General features: G+C 48.7%; 1 protein-coding gene across 2 annotated transcripts in view; it reads right to left on the bottom strand.

Moving 5' to 3' along the window:
- Positions 1-591: 591 nt before the first annotated feature.
- The window catches only part of LOC122736701 (septin-2), a 136,266-nt gene continuing 120,934 nt past the window's right edge, over positions 592-15,923 (bottom strand). For both annotated transcript variants that reach the window (XM_043979086.1, XM_043979087.1), the window contains exon 13: positions 592-2,115. The gene's annotated coding sequence lies outside the window, so the exon portion shown is untranslated. The remainder of the gene's footprint in view (positions 2,116-15,923) is intronic.

Raw genomic sequence — 15,923 nt, forward strand, 5'->3', positions numbered from 1 at the left:
CCTATCTCCCCCCCCCCCCATCTCTCTGCCTCTCAGCTTCGCTGGCTTTCTGCAAGATTCAGCTCCAACCTTATCTTGTGCTCTTAAATCTGAGATGCATCAAACCACTTCTGCCTCTCTCTCAAGTGCCCCCTTCTAGAGAAGGCTTCTCCTGGAAGCTCCTCTTTTCTCCTTGTGTCCCCAGCACATAGTAGGTGCTTGATAAAGCTCTGTGGGGGGATTCCCCCAGTTTTTAGCAGCTCCTCTTCCCCTCCCAAGAAATGACTGTCTACACGGTCTGGATTTCTTCTCTGTGCCTCTCTCTACTGGGATGGAAGCTCACTGTGGTTCTGTCTGTGTGTACCTGGTTCTTACTTGGTGCACAGTGCAGGATGGTCAATGCTTCACAAATGCTGGATGCACTGAACTTTGGCCTCTATTTTCCTGGGCTGTGGTGTCCCTTCCCCCCCACCCCCCACCCCCATCAGTAGCATGGAACCCTACCAGCCCAGGTCCCCAGAGAGGTGGAGGTCTGGGTCAGCCAGCTAGACCAATGGGAGACTTTACCATAGAAAGGAAGCTGGGGGAGACAAAAGTAGGAGACGGACCAGGTGAAACAAGAACTTTTTAATAAGATTAAGGATATTCCACAAAGTCACAGAACCCAGAAGGTGAGATTACACAGCAGTTTTTGAGGTCAGGGCACCGTGGCATTCACATGGCACCAGCATGTACCGCAGGCTAAGTTTGGACGAATTCATTCAAATACGGTCCTAGAGCAGAGACCTAAATGATGGCGAGACAAGAGGCCCAGTAGTGGGTGGCCCTAAGCTCAGACCATATGCCAGAGCAGGGTCCCCAACAACCTGGGGCTGCATGTGCTCTCAGGAAGCCCGCCCCAGGGGCTGTCTGGGCCTTCCTATGCATTACAGACTGCCTTGTTTCCTGGTTCCCTTAGCAGGCTCAGGGGAGAGTGGGAGGAAGAGGAAACTGGATAAGATTAGAGATGATAGGCATGTGACTGATTAAGAGGAAGGTTCCCTTGGGAGTGGGGAGGTCAGCATAACTCACAAACACAATGTGGCTGGAAACTAGAGTGTGGTCCACAAGGAGGTTTTCAAATGGTCCAGTTTAAGCAGACAAGGTCCCCGCAATGGTGTCCTTTCTCTGCAGGTGGGCCTAGAACCCAACTGAGAGAGAGAGGGGCCCTGGGCTGTGTACAGGAAGGGGGCTCAGTGCCATCCCCCTCCAAGCAGCTCCCATAGCACCTCTCCTTTAAAGAGCTTGCTCGCTGGGGCTCACTCACTGGGTGAGAAGATGTGGCTTGTGAAAGACTCCCTCAGGACAGGGGTCGCTGAAGGCACAGGGGTGTTTGCACATAAGGCACTAGATACAGCGTTCTGAGTTAAACTGCCCAGCACCACAGGGTCACAAGATTGGGAGAGGGAAGGGGCCTAGTGACTCCCCAGGCAGGACACAGCACCAGTCATGAGGCAGATGGGAGGAAACTACAGATGACCTCTTAGAAGGACATGGTGGACATCACCCATCCATGGACATCTACACATTTTATTATTTTATTATTATTTGTCAATTAGTTTGTGGGAAAATATCATAAATGGAATTATGAAAACCTCATATGATGGTACAGAGACAATCAAACAGGACAGGAACAAACATGTTCAACTGGGACAGGCTGTCATGGATTATTTAGTTGAAAACAACCAAGGCCCTTTCCCGAGGTGGTCCATCTCCCTTTGGTACAAGCAGTGCGGGGAGAGAGAGTTTTTTTTCCTATGATTTCATATCGATGAGATCATGAGCCTAGGAAAATACTGACACAGGATTTCATAGAAAAGAGGTGTACACAAGGAGGAAATGAGAAGCCCCTATTAGAGAAAGCATGACCACAGTTAGCAAATGGCAGAGAAAGAAGTCTGGACAGGTTTATGCTTTAGTATATTTCTTTCTTTTTTTGGTTAAAGTATCACAACGATTGGGCCGTTTCTTCCTTGCAGATAGGCAGGACCTGGCCGTCGTCCAGCAGGGCTCCTGTAAGGTGGTGTGTCCGGTAGGTGACTAGTGCTGTTAATGTACAACAAAGCTCCAAGCCATTTCCAGAAGCATCATCGGTATCTGCAGGAGGAAGGGAAGCAGAGAGAAAAGACAACATCTGGTTAGCAGAGACATAAGAGTCTGCATGGGATGAATGGCCCCCGCAGTGTGACAGGTGCCATTCACCAGGAGGCAATGGTGAAGCTGCCTTTGAGCAGACCTGAGCCCTGCACATAGAAGAGACCAGTGCAGCAGGATGGATGGCCTCATGGGGGACCAGGATCCCCTCACCAGAGCTCTGCGGGGATCGAGATGACGAATGACCATTTTGGGGGAGGTTGGGGGGATGACTCGCATTAAGCCTTTGGGGTCCTTTCCAGTAGAAGATGGTGGGATTCCCCAAAGAGACTCCCAAAGCCATGGAATCGTTCTGTACCTCCTATGTGAAATACCAAGGAACAAAGGATGGATGCTGAAAAGGGGCATTGGGGACGTCAGAAGCTCCCTAATGCCCATCGGTGACATCTAAGTTCTCACTCCTGACGTTCAAGGCCCTTCACAATCTGGCTCTGACCTCCCCCCCTTTCCTCCTTCCCTGCCCCTTCCAGCTGCAGACTGGCTGGGCTGGCCACTGACTCTAAATCGAACCAGTTCATGCACAAACTGTGCCTTCCTCCAACCGCTGCCCCTCCTGAGCCCCTTCCCTGGGTGTGTTCTCTGAGGTTCGGTGTACACTCAACCTTCTGGGAGTCCTCCCCACCGGGCCAGGACCCTGGCCTCTGTCTCTCCTCTCTGACTTCTCCTTGTGCCCCGGGAAGCTCATTCCTGGAAGCACCTCATCATGCTGCAAGACCCTGTCAGCTGTGGTATCCCACCTCATTCCAGCCTCTGTCCCTCTGACTGGGGGTGCAGCGTCAACCCCAAACCTCCATTTTGGGGGGGGGCTCAGCTCACACATCTTTTCTCGCCTGGATGCACAACCTGGAAGCTCCCTGAGGGCAGGAACTGTTCTTTTTGTATCTGTATCTCTGGCACACAGTAGGTGCTTAATCAATGCTTATTCGCTATTGACACAATGCACTGTCTGAGGTAATCACCTGTCTCTAAAGTCACTTTTGATGTTCATGTGTGTGTCTTTCCCCCTACCTCAAGGATGGGGGTCCCCAGGTCCCTGTAGGGCATACGTCTGTCTCCATCAGACCACCTGGGCATCCTGCTGAACCCAGAGTGGGTAGTAAACACTTGTGCCTGGATGCCATAGGAGTGACTTCAAAGGAGAAAAACAGATGTGGGGCTGCGGGGGCGGGGCACCCAAACACTGGTGCATGCCGATTCCTCCTTGGGGCTTTCTCCAGGGTCAGCCAAGATCAGAGGGATTTGCTCCTTTTCAACTGGCCACAGCCTGAAGATCTTCTACTAAGTCGGAGAGGAGCTGCTCTGTGTCAGAGAAGGGAGCTCCTACATCCAACAGATTGGTCACGGTGGTTGGGGTGAGGAAAATGAGATAAGATAAGAGAGGGAGAGGGGGAGGGAGAGAGAAAAAGGGGGGGGGAAGAGGAGAGGGAGGAGGGGAGATAGAGAGAGAGAGAGAGGGAGAGAAGGTGGGAACAGGTGCATTCTGGGGGAAAGAATCCAAGAGCTCAGTCTCCGGCTGGCTCTGGGACCCTGGACAACTCCACCTCTTAAAGCCTCAATTGCCTCCTCTGTGAAATGGGGACAATACAATACCACTCGTACTCTTACAACCACCCAAGTCATGCAGAGCTGATCATGCCACTTCACTACCAGATAAATTCCAGTGGTCCACTTCTCTACTGATAATGGGCTCAAAGATTATTTCATCTTTTTTTTTTTTTTTTTTTTTTTTTGCGGGGCCATGGGGGTTAAGTGACTTGCCCAGGGTCACATAGCTAGTAAGTCTGAGGCCGGATTTGAACTCAGGTACTACTGAATCAAGGGCCAGTGCTTTATCTACTGCGCCACCTAGCTGCCCCAGATTATTTCATCTTTAAGTCATCCTTTTAAAATGTATTTTTATTTGATTTTCTATAAATGTATAGAATTGATAGTATAGCAATCAGCAGCCTCTCAAATGCTCAGATGGGTCTGTGATCCCATCGATTCTGGCTATTTCTCCAAGACTGCAGGTCACAAGGCAGCCATGATAGCCTAGGAGAATATGTCTGTGACACAAGAAGTAAATGCACCTCTCCTATACTGGGGGTGCATCAAGGGGGCCAAAAGTGAGGCTGACCCAGTGCCTGCTTCCCCACAGCCCAAAGCGCCTCCAAACCAGCCCTGAAGCGGGTCTGAAGCAACACCCGGGGCTCTTTCCTCTCTGCCCCATGACCACCCCGCGTCCAGAGTGGAGGGTGCACGGAGAGAAGGCGTGTTTGGGACGCCCCACAAGGAGAAGGATGCCCGCCCACTGGCTGTTTGTCAAAAGCAAAAGGTGGTTCCCGAGAAGAACTCAGGCAAGATTCCCTAGTGAGCCAGACTTGGAGTTGACAATTCTCCCATGATGCATTAAGACAAAGAAAAACACAATTCCTCATTGAAAGCTGGAGGCTGCAGAGATGAGCCAAAGGAAGAGACGGGTTGATGGGAAACATGCTGACCTAGAAAGCGCCTGGACGAGAGAGTCTGACAAAGTAGGACGAGCACCACCTGGCCATCCAGTGGTGGGCTCCCTCCATCAGAGTCCTCCCAGATTCCTCACACCCTCCACCATGGCCCGGACCTCAGAAAATGATGCTAGGACACCCTACCATGCACCATGGACTGAGCCTGCCATCCTCAGACCGGGTCCGGAGCAGCTCATCGCCACAGGGCAGTGGGGATGATGGGCTCTGGCCCCGAGAACCCAAGAATACCACTGCCTGCGCCAGGGCCGTGCAGGCCAAAGCAAAGCACAGATCCCTGGAGTCTGGGCGTAATGGCTCTGCTTATCCTTCACCCAATGACTCCTTCATTCACTCAGCAAACACCTGCCAGGTCCTGCCCAAGGATGAAAGAGGGGGTGGGGTGGGGGAGGGGGGGGCATAGTTGGGCCAGGGCCCAGCAGGTGAAGCACAGCCGTGTGGGGAATTAGTGGGACAAAGGGAAATAATGAAAGACGGTGACTTAACACAATGAACTCCCTGCACTGCACTCGCTCCACATTTAAAAACATTCACCAGGGACTCTTGTCTTCCCTTTGCTGCAGTCACTCGTTTGGCATGACTAGCACTGAGTTCACAAGATTCTGACACTTAAGTTTTCATCATGAAACCACACATGCCGTGAGATATTAAGTGTACTAGGAAAGTTCATTTTTCCGGCTTAGTGGCACCACAGTACCTGGAGTGCGGGGCCTGCAGCCAGATACCAGCTAGCATGTTACCTAACCCCTGCTTGCCTCAGTTTCCTCATCTGTGAAATGAGGAATAACAACAGCACTTCCTTCTCAGGCTGAGGATTAAATGAGACACTTGTAAAGTGATTTGAAAACCTTAAAGTGCTCCATCAACGTTGGTTTTTATTACTGTTGTGATTATGACTACTTTCCAAGTCTATCCTTGATTATAGCTCAATGGTTCTCCATGGGGTTTATATGAAGGGAGTCTCCCAGGCCAGTGGAACACATTTATTTTCATCTCAGGTCAATTTTGAATGAAAAAATAGGTTTCATCAGTAAAAATTACTTTCCCCACCTTTAGGACTCCAGTCTTTGTATTGTCTCGCCCATGAGAAGTTATTTCTTCTTCACAGAATGGTCTTTCACTCTTCTCCCAGCTCCAAGAAGCCTCTCCCACACACACTTCCAATCTGCCAGCCCCTCCGAAGGTTTGCTTTTTCCCCGAGGATTAATTAAGTGGCTCTGAAAGCAATCGCTCACTAGTCCTTGCCACTGCTCTTAGTTTCCACCACCCTTCCCTTTGGCACTTTGGTGAGACTGGTCCTGTTTCTTTCTTTTTTTTTTTTTTGTGAGGCGATTGGGGTTAAGTGACCTGCCCAGGGTCACACAGCTAGTAAGTGTTAAGTGTCTGAGGCTGGATTTGAACTCAGGTCCTCCTGAATCCAGGGCCGTTGCTTTATCCACTGCGCCACCTAGCTGCCCCCGACTGGTCCTGTTTCACTGTGGGCTTAAATGACTTTTTTTTTTCATTTTTATTTATTTATTTTTTTAAGGGCAATGGGGGTTAAGTGACTTGCCCAGGGTCACACAGCTAGTTAAGTGTCAAGTGTCTGAGGCCGGATTTGAACTCAGGTCCTCCTGAATCCAGGGCCGGTGCTCTATCCACTGCGCCACCTCGCTGCCCTTAAATGACTCTTAAAATGCCCGACCTCGCCATGCCAAAGTGTCGCCATATTCCCAATAGCTGTCTGAATGTTTTCTTTCAGAGCTACAACTTCTGAAGGTTTCCTACCCTCACGCCAAGAATGAAGAGCACAACAAAAGAAAGCACTGACATGGTACAAAAGCCGTCACGCAGGGTGGGGAAACCAGCTCCATTGAGTCTCATGTGGCCGAGGCTGAATGTCTGAATTAGCCGGTCTCTGCTGACACGACGCACATTTGTGTCCAGTCTTTCCCCAGAATGAAACGGTGCCACTAAGCCCACAAGTCACCTCTCATAGAGCCCTTGAGCTCGGGAGCCAGAAGAGACTAGAGAGACGGACCATAGTCCCACAAGTTATCAGCCATTCACATCTTTGAGTGAATTAGGTTATAGGTCATAGGACCAGAGACTTACAAGCTGGAAAGGGGCCTTCTGAGTCATCTAGTTCAACCCTCTGATTTTACAGAGGAGGAAACTGAGGCCTAGGGAAGGGAAGCTACTTCGCCCAAGGATGTACAGGGAGTAGGAAGGCCCCCAGCATGCCTGAAAGGGTACTCTCTGCTTGGGGCTTGAGGCCCACTTCCACCATTCTCTGTGGCTTACTCCTCTGAGAAATGGCCACACCTGTGCTCCCTGTGTGGAGCGTTAACACCTCCTGTGAGCAAGAAGCCCTTCACAAACTGATGCACAACACACAGAGATGGGCAGTGGTGGCTCTGGCCACACTCTGGGCCTCTGGCATTTAGGTCAGGCAGGGGACCATTACCATGGAGGACAGAGGCTGAGGCCACAGAGGAAGAGCCGGAGGAAAAGGTCTGAGAAGGTGTGCGGCTTTCATGCTACAAGTGCTGATATAAGAGGTGGGGGAGGGGAGATAGGAGCCCCTGGCCTTCCTGCCCCCTGAACAAGGCCCCAGGGAGCAGAGGGCCTGGGTTTGAAACCCAGCCCAGCCTGTTGTTCCCAGGACCAGGGGCTTCCTCTCTGCTCCTCAGCCTTGTGCTTTGTGAAATAAGGGAGCTTTCTGGCTCCAATTCCTACCTAGAAGCCCTGGAGTGACCCTCCAATCCCAGCCCTCTGAGGCTGCTGCTGATGCCCAGGACTGGGTGACAGGAGACTGACTCCCCCATGATTTCTAATCTTCCAAAACCTGGTGGGAGAAGCAGGCTAGTCTCTGAAACCACACGTTCCTACACTCTCGTGTGCTGTGCCGACAATCACCACAGACACAAGTAAGGAGAACTTCCGGCTTTCTACAGGACTTTCTCAATCCATTAACCCTGGGAGGGAGACTGGACCAGACTGGCTATGTCCAGTTGACAGATCAAGAATGAGATTTCTGAACCTCTCCCCGTCCCCACAGCTGAATGGAAATGTCAGAGCCTGGCCTAGAACTCGGGTCTCCCTGACTCCAGTTCAATGCTCTGATGAGAAGGCCAAAGAGGGATGCCACCAAAGGCCTGGGTTTATCTCATCTATGCAATGAGCAGGTTGGGCTGGGCCACTGGGCCCCTTCTGTTGGTGATTCTGAAATATCTGAAGGATGGTTAGGCAGAGAAGAAATGCCTCGCTTGATGGTGTTCCTGCCAGACACGGGGAGACTTGACTCAGAGGGAGGGAACCTGGGTTTGACCCACAGCTCTGGCAATCCCTTCTTCTTGAGCTCTGCACAAGTTGGGGAAGCTGTAGAAAAGGCAGGGGGACTAGAAGCCTCTGAGGCACCTCTGGGGTTGGTTTTATTTTAATAACCTTGCTGGGGGCTTCTGCTTCCTTCTCTGAAAATTAGGGGCCTGCACCAGATGGTCCCTAAGGTCCGCCCCCCAACAATGTGACAGATGGACCTCCCCTCCCCCATCCTCCTCATGGGCATCCCTGGGCCTATGCCCTCGATGGCCTTTGTGACTTCCTCCAAGCCTTTAGGGGCTCTCGGAGGGTCCCTGGATTTAGAGCTGGTACAGAGACCCCAGGGCTGGATTGGGCATCTGAGGGACTGGATTCAAACCCCAGCCTGGCCCCTGGTTCCCCAGGTGTCAGCTTCCCTGTGGTAAGATGAAGGGGTTGGACTTGATGGTCAACTCTATCTCTAGGATCTCAAGATGACTGAGTCCAACATCTTTACAAATGAGTAAAGTGAATCCTCAAGAGAAGAAACGACGGGTCTATGGTCACAATGGTAGTGGTTGAACAGGAATTTGAACTCAGGGCCTTGGACTCCAAATTTGGTGTTCTCTCCCCATTCTGCCTGGCATCCTGGGTCCTGTGCCCACCTCTCATTCCCCTCTATTATACAGTGAGCATCTTGAAGGCAAAGCCAATGCCTTGTTCCATCTCTGGATGTATTTCTGATATGGCCTTTGGGGCCCTAGGCACCAGAAGCACTCAGTCAGTGGTTGATGGATTGAAGTTCTCACTGTACAGGGATATCATACCCATGAACACATCACCAAGGAGCCTCCCAGCTGCTTTTTGGTTTGCTTTATAATTTAATATTTTCTTTTGCTCCAATTACATATAAAAACATATTTTAACATTTGTTTTAAGATTTTGAGTTCCTAATTCTTTCCCTTCTTCCCTCCCTTCCCCTTCCCATTGAGAAGGCGAGCAATCTGACAAAGGTTATATACGTGCAGTTATACAAAACATATTTCCACGTTAGTTATGTTGTGAAAGAAAACACAGACTGGAAAAAACCCCCAACCAAACCAAGAAAAATGAAGTCCTAAAAAGGTCTGCTTCCCTCTGCATTCAGACTCCATCAGTTCTTTCTCTGGAGGTGGAGAGCATTTTTTCATTACAAGTCTTTCAGAACTGCCTTGGATCACTGTTTTGCTGAGAGGAGCTAAGTCATTTGCAGTTGAACATTGTACAATATTGCTATTACTGTATATAGTGTTATCTGATTCTGCTCATTTCATTTTACATCAGTTCATGTAAGTTTTTCCAGGTTTTACTCAAATCTTCTTGCTCATCATTTCCTATAGCACAACGGAATTCCATCACAACCATATATAACAACTTGTTTAGCTGCCACCAAATTTTTTGCCACCACTAAAAGAGCCAATGTATTCTTTGTACATATAGGACCTTTTCTTTTTTGTTTTTTTATGTTTTGGGGATACAGACGTAGTAGTAGTATTTCTGGGTCAAAGGGGCATGCATGGTTTTAGAGCCCTTTAGGCATAGTTCCAAATTGTTCTACAGAATAAATTAGTATACAACTTCACCAATGGTGCATTTGCTGCATCCCCTCCAACATTTGTCATTTTCCTTTTCTGTCATATTAGCCAAACTGAGAAGTATGGGGTAGTAGCTCAGAGTTGCTTTAATTCATATTTCTCTAATCAGTAGTGATTTAGAGCATCAATTCATATGACTATAGATAGCTTTGATTACTTCATCTGAAAACTGCCTGTTCATATCCTTTGACCATTTATCAATTGAGGAATGGCTCTTATTTTTATAAACTTGACTCAGTTCTTGATATATTTGAGAAATGATGTCATTTTTTTCATAATTATGATTACTATGTGTTTTCCTCCATCCTAATTTTCTGATTAGCCTACCCTTTCTCCTTTCACTCTGTTCATCCTCAGAAGTATTTTGCTTCTAGGGCAGCTAGGAGGCGCAGTGCATAAAGCACTGGCCCTGGATTCAGGAAGACCTGAGTTCAAATCCGGACTCAGACACTTGACACTTACTAGCTGTGTGACCCTGGGCAAGTCACTTAACCCTCATCGCCCCACAAAAACCAAAAACCAAAACAACAACAACAACAACAAAACCAAACAAACCCCCCCTCAAACCAACAACAACAACAAAAGTGTTTTGCTTCTGATGTTTACCTCCCCCAATCCACCCTCCCCCCACAGACACACACACATACCACCTCCTCTTATCCCCTTTCCCTCCTACTTTCCTGTAGGGTAATCTATCTCAGCCAACTGACTATCTATGTTATTCCCTCTTTGAGCCAATTCTGATGATAGTAAGGTTCATGTGCTTCTCCCTCCCCCACCTTCCCCATCACTGTAAAAGCTTTTTCATGCCTCTTTTATGTGAGATAATTTACCCCATTCTACCTCTCCCTTTCCTCTTCTCTCAGTGCATTCCTCTTTCTCACCCTTTAACTTTTTTTTTAAGATAACCATCCCATCATATTCAACTCACACCCATGTCCTTTGTCAATATATACTCCTTCTAAAGTCCTAATAATGAAAATGTTTTTAGAAGCTACAAGTATCATTTTCTCCATGTAGGAATTTAAACAGTTTAACCTTACTGAGTCCCTTCGGACTTCTCTTTCCTGTTTACCTTTTTACACTTCTCCAGTCTTGTATCTGAAAGTCAATTTTTCTATTCGGCTCTGGCCTTTTTATCAGGAATGCTTGAAAATCCTCTATTTCACTGAATATTCATGTTTTCCCCTCAAGGATCATACTCAGTTTTGCTGGGTAGGTGATTCTTGGTTGTAATCCCAGTTCCTTTGCTTTCTGGAACATCATATTCTAAGCCCTCAGATACTTTAATGTGGAAGCTGCTAAATCTTGTGTTATCCTGACTGTGGCTTCACAATATTTGAATTGCTTCTTTCTGGCCACTTGCAAAATATTTTCTCCTTGACCTGGGAACTCTGGAATTTAGCTATAATATTCCTGGGAGTTTTCATTTTGGGATATCTTTCAGGAAGTAATCAGTGGATTCTTTCAATGTTCTAGAATATCAAGGAAGTTTTCCTAACAATTTCTTGAAAGATAATGTCTGTGCTCTCTATTTGATTGTAACTTTCAGGCAGTCCAATAATTTTTAAATGATTTCTCCTGGATCTATTTTCCGAGTTAGTAGTTTTTCCAGTGAGCTATTTATCATTCTCTTCATTTTTCATTCTTTTGATTTTGTCTCATTGTTTCTTGATGTCTCATAAAGTCATTAGCTTCCACTTGCCCAATTCTAATTCTCAAGGAATTCTTTTCTTCAGTGAGCTTTTGTACTTCCTTTTCCATTTGGCCAATTCTATTTTTTAATTTTAAATTATTTTTTAAAAATATTAGGGGCTGTGTGACCCTGGGAAAGTCACTTAACCCTCATTGCCCTGCCCTGACTCCCCCCCCCCCAATAATTAAGAGTATCCAATTAAGGTGGTTTTAGATTTAGGGAGTGTTTCCCATAACCCTAGAAAGGGTTGACCACATCCCAAAGTGTTTCAAAGCAAGGCTCACACGATGACTTAGAAAAGTCAAATGCTGAGGAGGCCAGGGTCAGAGAGGGCAACAAGAGAGTCAAGTGGTGAAGGCACCATTACACCAGTGGGGCTGGCCAGCAAAGCTGAACACCTGACCTGACTGGTGGGAATGGCCACTGAGAGCTTGGGCCATTACTATTGACAGGAAGTGTGCTGGTGTGGAAACTTGACTTGTCTTCCCTCGATAGCTTCAACCTCTCCTAATTCACTGTGCCAGCCACAGGGTCACAGGAGCTTGGATCTGGAGACAGAGGGGACATGGGGGAGGATTTCATCCCCTATGCTCAGAGAACCCTCCCTTGACTCATCTGTCCCCTCTAGCTGGAGTCCCCCATCTCTGCAGCCTTTTGTGGCTAATCTCCTGGGGAAGGCCTGTCTACAGCAGGGGCCTTCGCTCTTTCTCCCCTCACTCCCTTCTTCACTCTCTGCATCCAGCTTCTGACACCATCATTCCATCAAGACTGTGCTCTCCAAAGTGACCAGTGATCTCTTAAGTGCCAGTTCCCGTGGCCTCTTCTCCATCCTCCTTCTCCTTGGCATCTCTGCAGCCTCCAACGATGACTATCCCTCTCTCCTCCTCAAGATGCTCTTCTCTCTAGGCTTTTGGGACATCCTTCTCTCTGGCTCCTCCTCCCCCCTCTCCCTGCTCCTCCCCCTCCCTCTCTCTGGCTCCTCCCCCTCCCCTCCCTCTCTCTGGCTTCTCCCCCTCCCTCTCTCTGGCTCCTCCTCCCTCGCACTGGCTCCTCCCCCTCCCTCTGGCTCCTCCTCCCTCGCGCTGGCTCCTCCCCCTCCCTCTCCCTGCTCCTCCCCCTCCCTCTCTCTAGCTCCTCCTCCTCCCTCTCTCTCTGGCTCCTTCCCCAAACTATGCCTCTTCACTATAGGTGTCCCTCAGGGCTCTGTCCTGGGCTCTCTTCTTCTCTCCCTCTGTACTACTTCACCTGGTGACCTCATCAGCTTCCATGGATTCAAGTATCATCTTCATGGTGGTGATTCTTAAGTCTACTTATCCTGCCCTAAACTTTCTGTCACCCTCCAGACTCATATTTCCAACTGCCAATTAGACATCTTGCATTACCTCCTCCCTGCATCCTCTGCTCTTCAGACTTCCCTGTTATCACTACAGAGGGCACCCCTATGCTCCCAGAGCCCCCAGCTTTTACTCTTCACACTTCTTTACCCATTGTCAGTTGGGAGGCCGCTGGAGGAAAGGGTTTGCGAAGCCTGTTCCCTTCTCCTGCCTTCCTTGCTGGATACCTCCTTGTCCTGCTGACATCCCCACCATCCATCTCTTCAAGTCCTGATCCTGAATTAGCCCCACGACCGACTTCTCTGCTCCCTTCTCCATACTGGATGAACACCAATGGAAGAAGCCACAGGATGGTGCCGACTGGGCCCACTACAAGTCGATGACTCGAGCTGCACTCCCCCAGCACCTGCTCTCCCTCTTCAGTCACCTGTACCACCCAGCCAATGATGCGACTGCACCAACACAGGGGACTCTGGGTTGGCTCTCACTGCTTCCTGTTTAAGACAGAATCAATCAACTCTTTGGTCATACTGTTCCATACTGCCGCCAGCCGCCATCCCTGATTACTCTCTTGTTGAATGGTGACGGGCAGACTCAGACTTCCTCTGCTCCCATTCATTTCCTCCTGATCCCAAAGCATGTATTCCTGCTCCTTGCCACATCACCCTCTCATGCACCCAGGTCTGTGCGAGCTTGGTTGGGAGGATTTCAGGAGGGTCTCTCCAAGATTCCTTCCCTTCCTCATCCCCTGCAGCAGATGTTGGCACATATGTGTGTTGGGAGTGCTGCCAGGCAAGATGACCAAGAGTCCCACGAAAGGATGTCTCCTCTTTCCTTTAAGCACACAATGCGGCCGACCCTGCCACATCCTCTAGTCCCTCTTTGGCCGAGAGTCTGTAAGCCATTCTTTCACTGAGCCGGAGCTGCTCTGCATCTTCTGGTTTCATTTATAACAAGAATGTCAATATGGATGGGCTTCAGGTCCTCTCAGAGGCTAGCAGCTAGCTGCTGAGTAGAGCATGCTCACACACCCAGAGCACCAACAACTGAAGTAACGTTTGGAGGCTGAAGAGGGGAGTCTCAGCCCTCTGCCTTTTCTGCCACTGCATGGTCATCCCCATGAATGTGGACGTGTGCCCAGAGCTCCAGGCCATTCTGTATTTTTATCTGCTTCATGGCTCACCAGCATTTTAAAGCATTAAGATCCAGGGACCAACCTTGTGGCGATGGGCCCCTCTCACTTACCAGGCTTGGGTTCATACTGTGCTTAGCCAACTTCCTTTTCCCAGACCTAGCCAAAGTTAGCGCCAGTTCGTTACCCCCAGACCTGCAGTCTGAGGAAGTGAAGCTGTCTTAATTGGCTGTAGGACCTTCAGAGAAGGTGCAAAGGGCCTCCCAGCCACCTACCCATATTAATGGGGAAAGTGAATGGGAAGGGCCAAGTGAATTACCAAAGATTCCTCGGATGGGTTCAGGCCCCAGCCAAGGTTCTTTTCCCAGCCTCAGAGCAGTTTAATTGGGACAGGGGGCAAGGCTTGAGGAATTTGTAATTAGCCAGACCCTGCCCCCTGCCCCTACAACATGCCCTGGGAAAAGGAGCTTGTTCTTTGGAGTCATTCTCCTGCCAAGGCCCTGTCAGATCTCCTGGGATTAGCTCTGCCTTTGCCTTCTCCCCCAGTCAGAGGCGGCAGAATCTTGGACGCTGTCTCTCTTAAGGAAGCTGCTCCTGAGCCTGGAGTGTTCACTTTCCCAAGCTTTTATCACAGCTTCCTATTTTGTGAGAAAGTAGAACTGTCCATAATAGAGTGCGGCTGCTGCTGGGGCCCCAGCTCTGCTCACCACCTGTGTGACCTTGGGTGAGTCACTGAAACTTCTGAGGCCAGCTTCTTGCTCTACAGAATCTGTGACACCCAGAGAGTGGTAAAGAGAGAGGATCATCCGGGCAGTAAGTGGTAGTGCCAGGGCATGGCTCCTGGCCTTGTCACATCACATCCAGGGCGCTGGCGTTCGCTTGCTTGCGCACGTGAGTGCTCTCTGTCTCTGTCTGTCTGTCTGTCTCTCTCTTTGCAGGGCAATGAGGGTTAAGTGATTTTCCCAAGTTCACACACCTAGTAAGTGTCAAGTGTTTCAGGCTGCATTTGAACTCAGGTGCTCTTGAATCCAGGGCCTGTGTTTTATCCACTGGGCCACCTAGCTGCGCCCCCAGGGCTCCTTCTCTTGTACCATTTTAACCCACTAATTCTGGTTAATCTGTAAAGAGGAGAAAACTCCCTTCTGTCTTGCTGGTGGCCTCTGATAGGATGGCGGCAGAATGCCACAGAAACCAAAGGTGTCATTAAGCCAGGAATAGGCATCAGATGTTGGATTTAACTGGCACAGGGAATTCCCAGGTGAAGAAACTCCGTCTCCCAAGACAGGCTGGCATGTTTTCTGCAACTGACAATCTAGGAGGGTCACCTGGTGCCCTAAGAGGATCCACATGGTGGTACTCCAGCGCAGGGTTTTCTGGCTGTCTCTCTATGGGGCCCAATTACCTCAAAGGCCTCCTAAGTCAGGGGATCTGAACTCAGAGCTTTGTGGGGGTTTAAAACCTGCTTGATGCATTAAAAATTCATTTTTATGTCTTTATTTAACTTTCCCCAGTATTCTTTTCCAAGAGAGCCATCTCATTCAGCAAATAATATTTCTTTTTTAAAAATAATAAACATTTTAATTTCTAGTTTTGGGTTCCAATTTTTATCCCTTTTTCCTTCCCTCCCTCCTCTCCCTGCTCCCTGAGGCAGCAAACAATCAGAGATAGGTTATAAAAGTATGATCATGTAAAACATGACCATATTAATAATTTTGTACAAGAAAACTTGATTAAAAGAAAAAAATGAAAGAAAGTGAAAACTAGCCTGCTTCAGTCTGTTCCATCAATATCAGTTCTTTCTTTGGAGGAGGAGAGTATGTTTCATCCATAGTCCTTTGGGATTGTCCTAGATCACTGTATTGCTGAGAAGAGTTGTCATTCACAGCTCTTCATCAAACAGTATTGCTGTCTCTGTGCAGTGTTCTCCTGGTTCTGCTCCCTTCACAATACATCAGTTCAGACAAGTCTTTCCAGGCCTTTCTGAAATCATCCTGCTTGTCATTTCTTAGAGCACAATCATATTCCATCACCATCATATACCAGTTTGTTTAGCCATTCCCCAATGGATGGGCATCCCTTTGATTTCCAATTCTTAGCCACCACAAAAAGAGCTGATATCAGTATTTTTGTACAAATGGGTCTTTTTCTCTTTTGGAGGATGTCTTTGGGATA

This window comes from Dromiciops gliroides, chromosome 1 (genome assembly GCF_019393635.1).
Source record: "Dromiciops gliroides isolate mDroGli1 chromosome 1, mDroGli1.pri, whole genome shotgun sequence".
In the NCBI taxonomy this organism is placed as follows: Eukaryota; Metazoa; Chordata; class Mammalia; order Microbiotheria; family Microbiotheriidae; genus Dromiciops; species Dromiciops gliroides.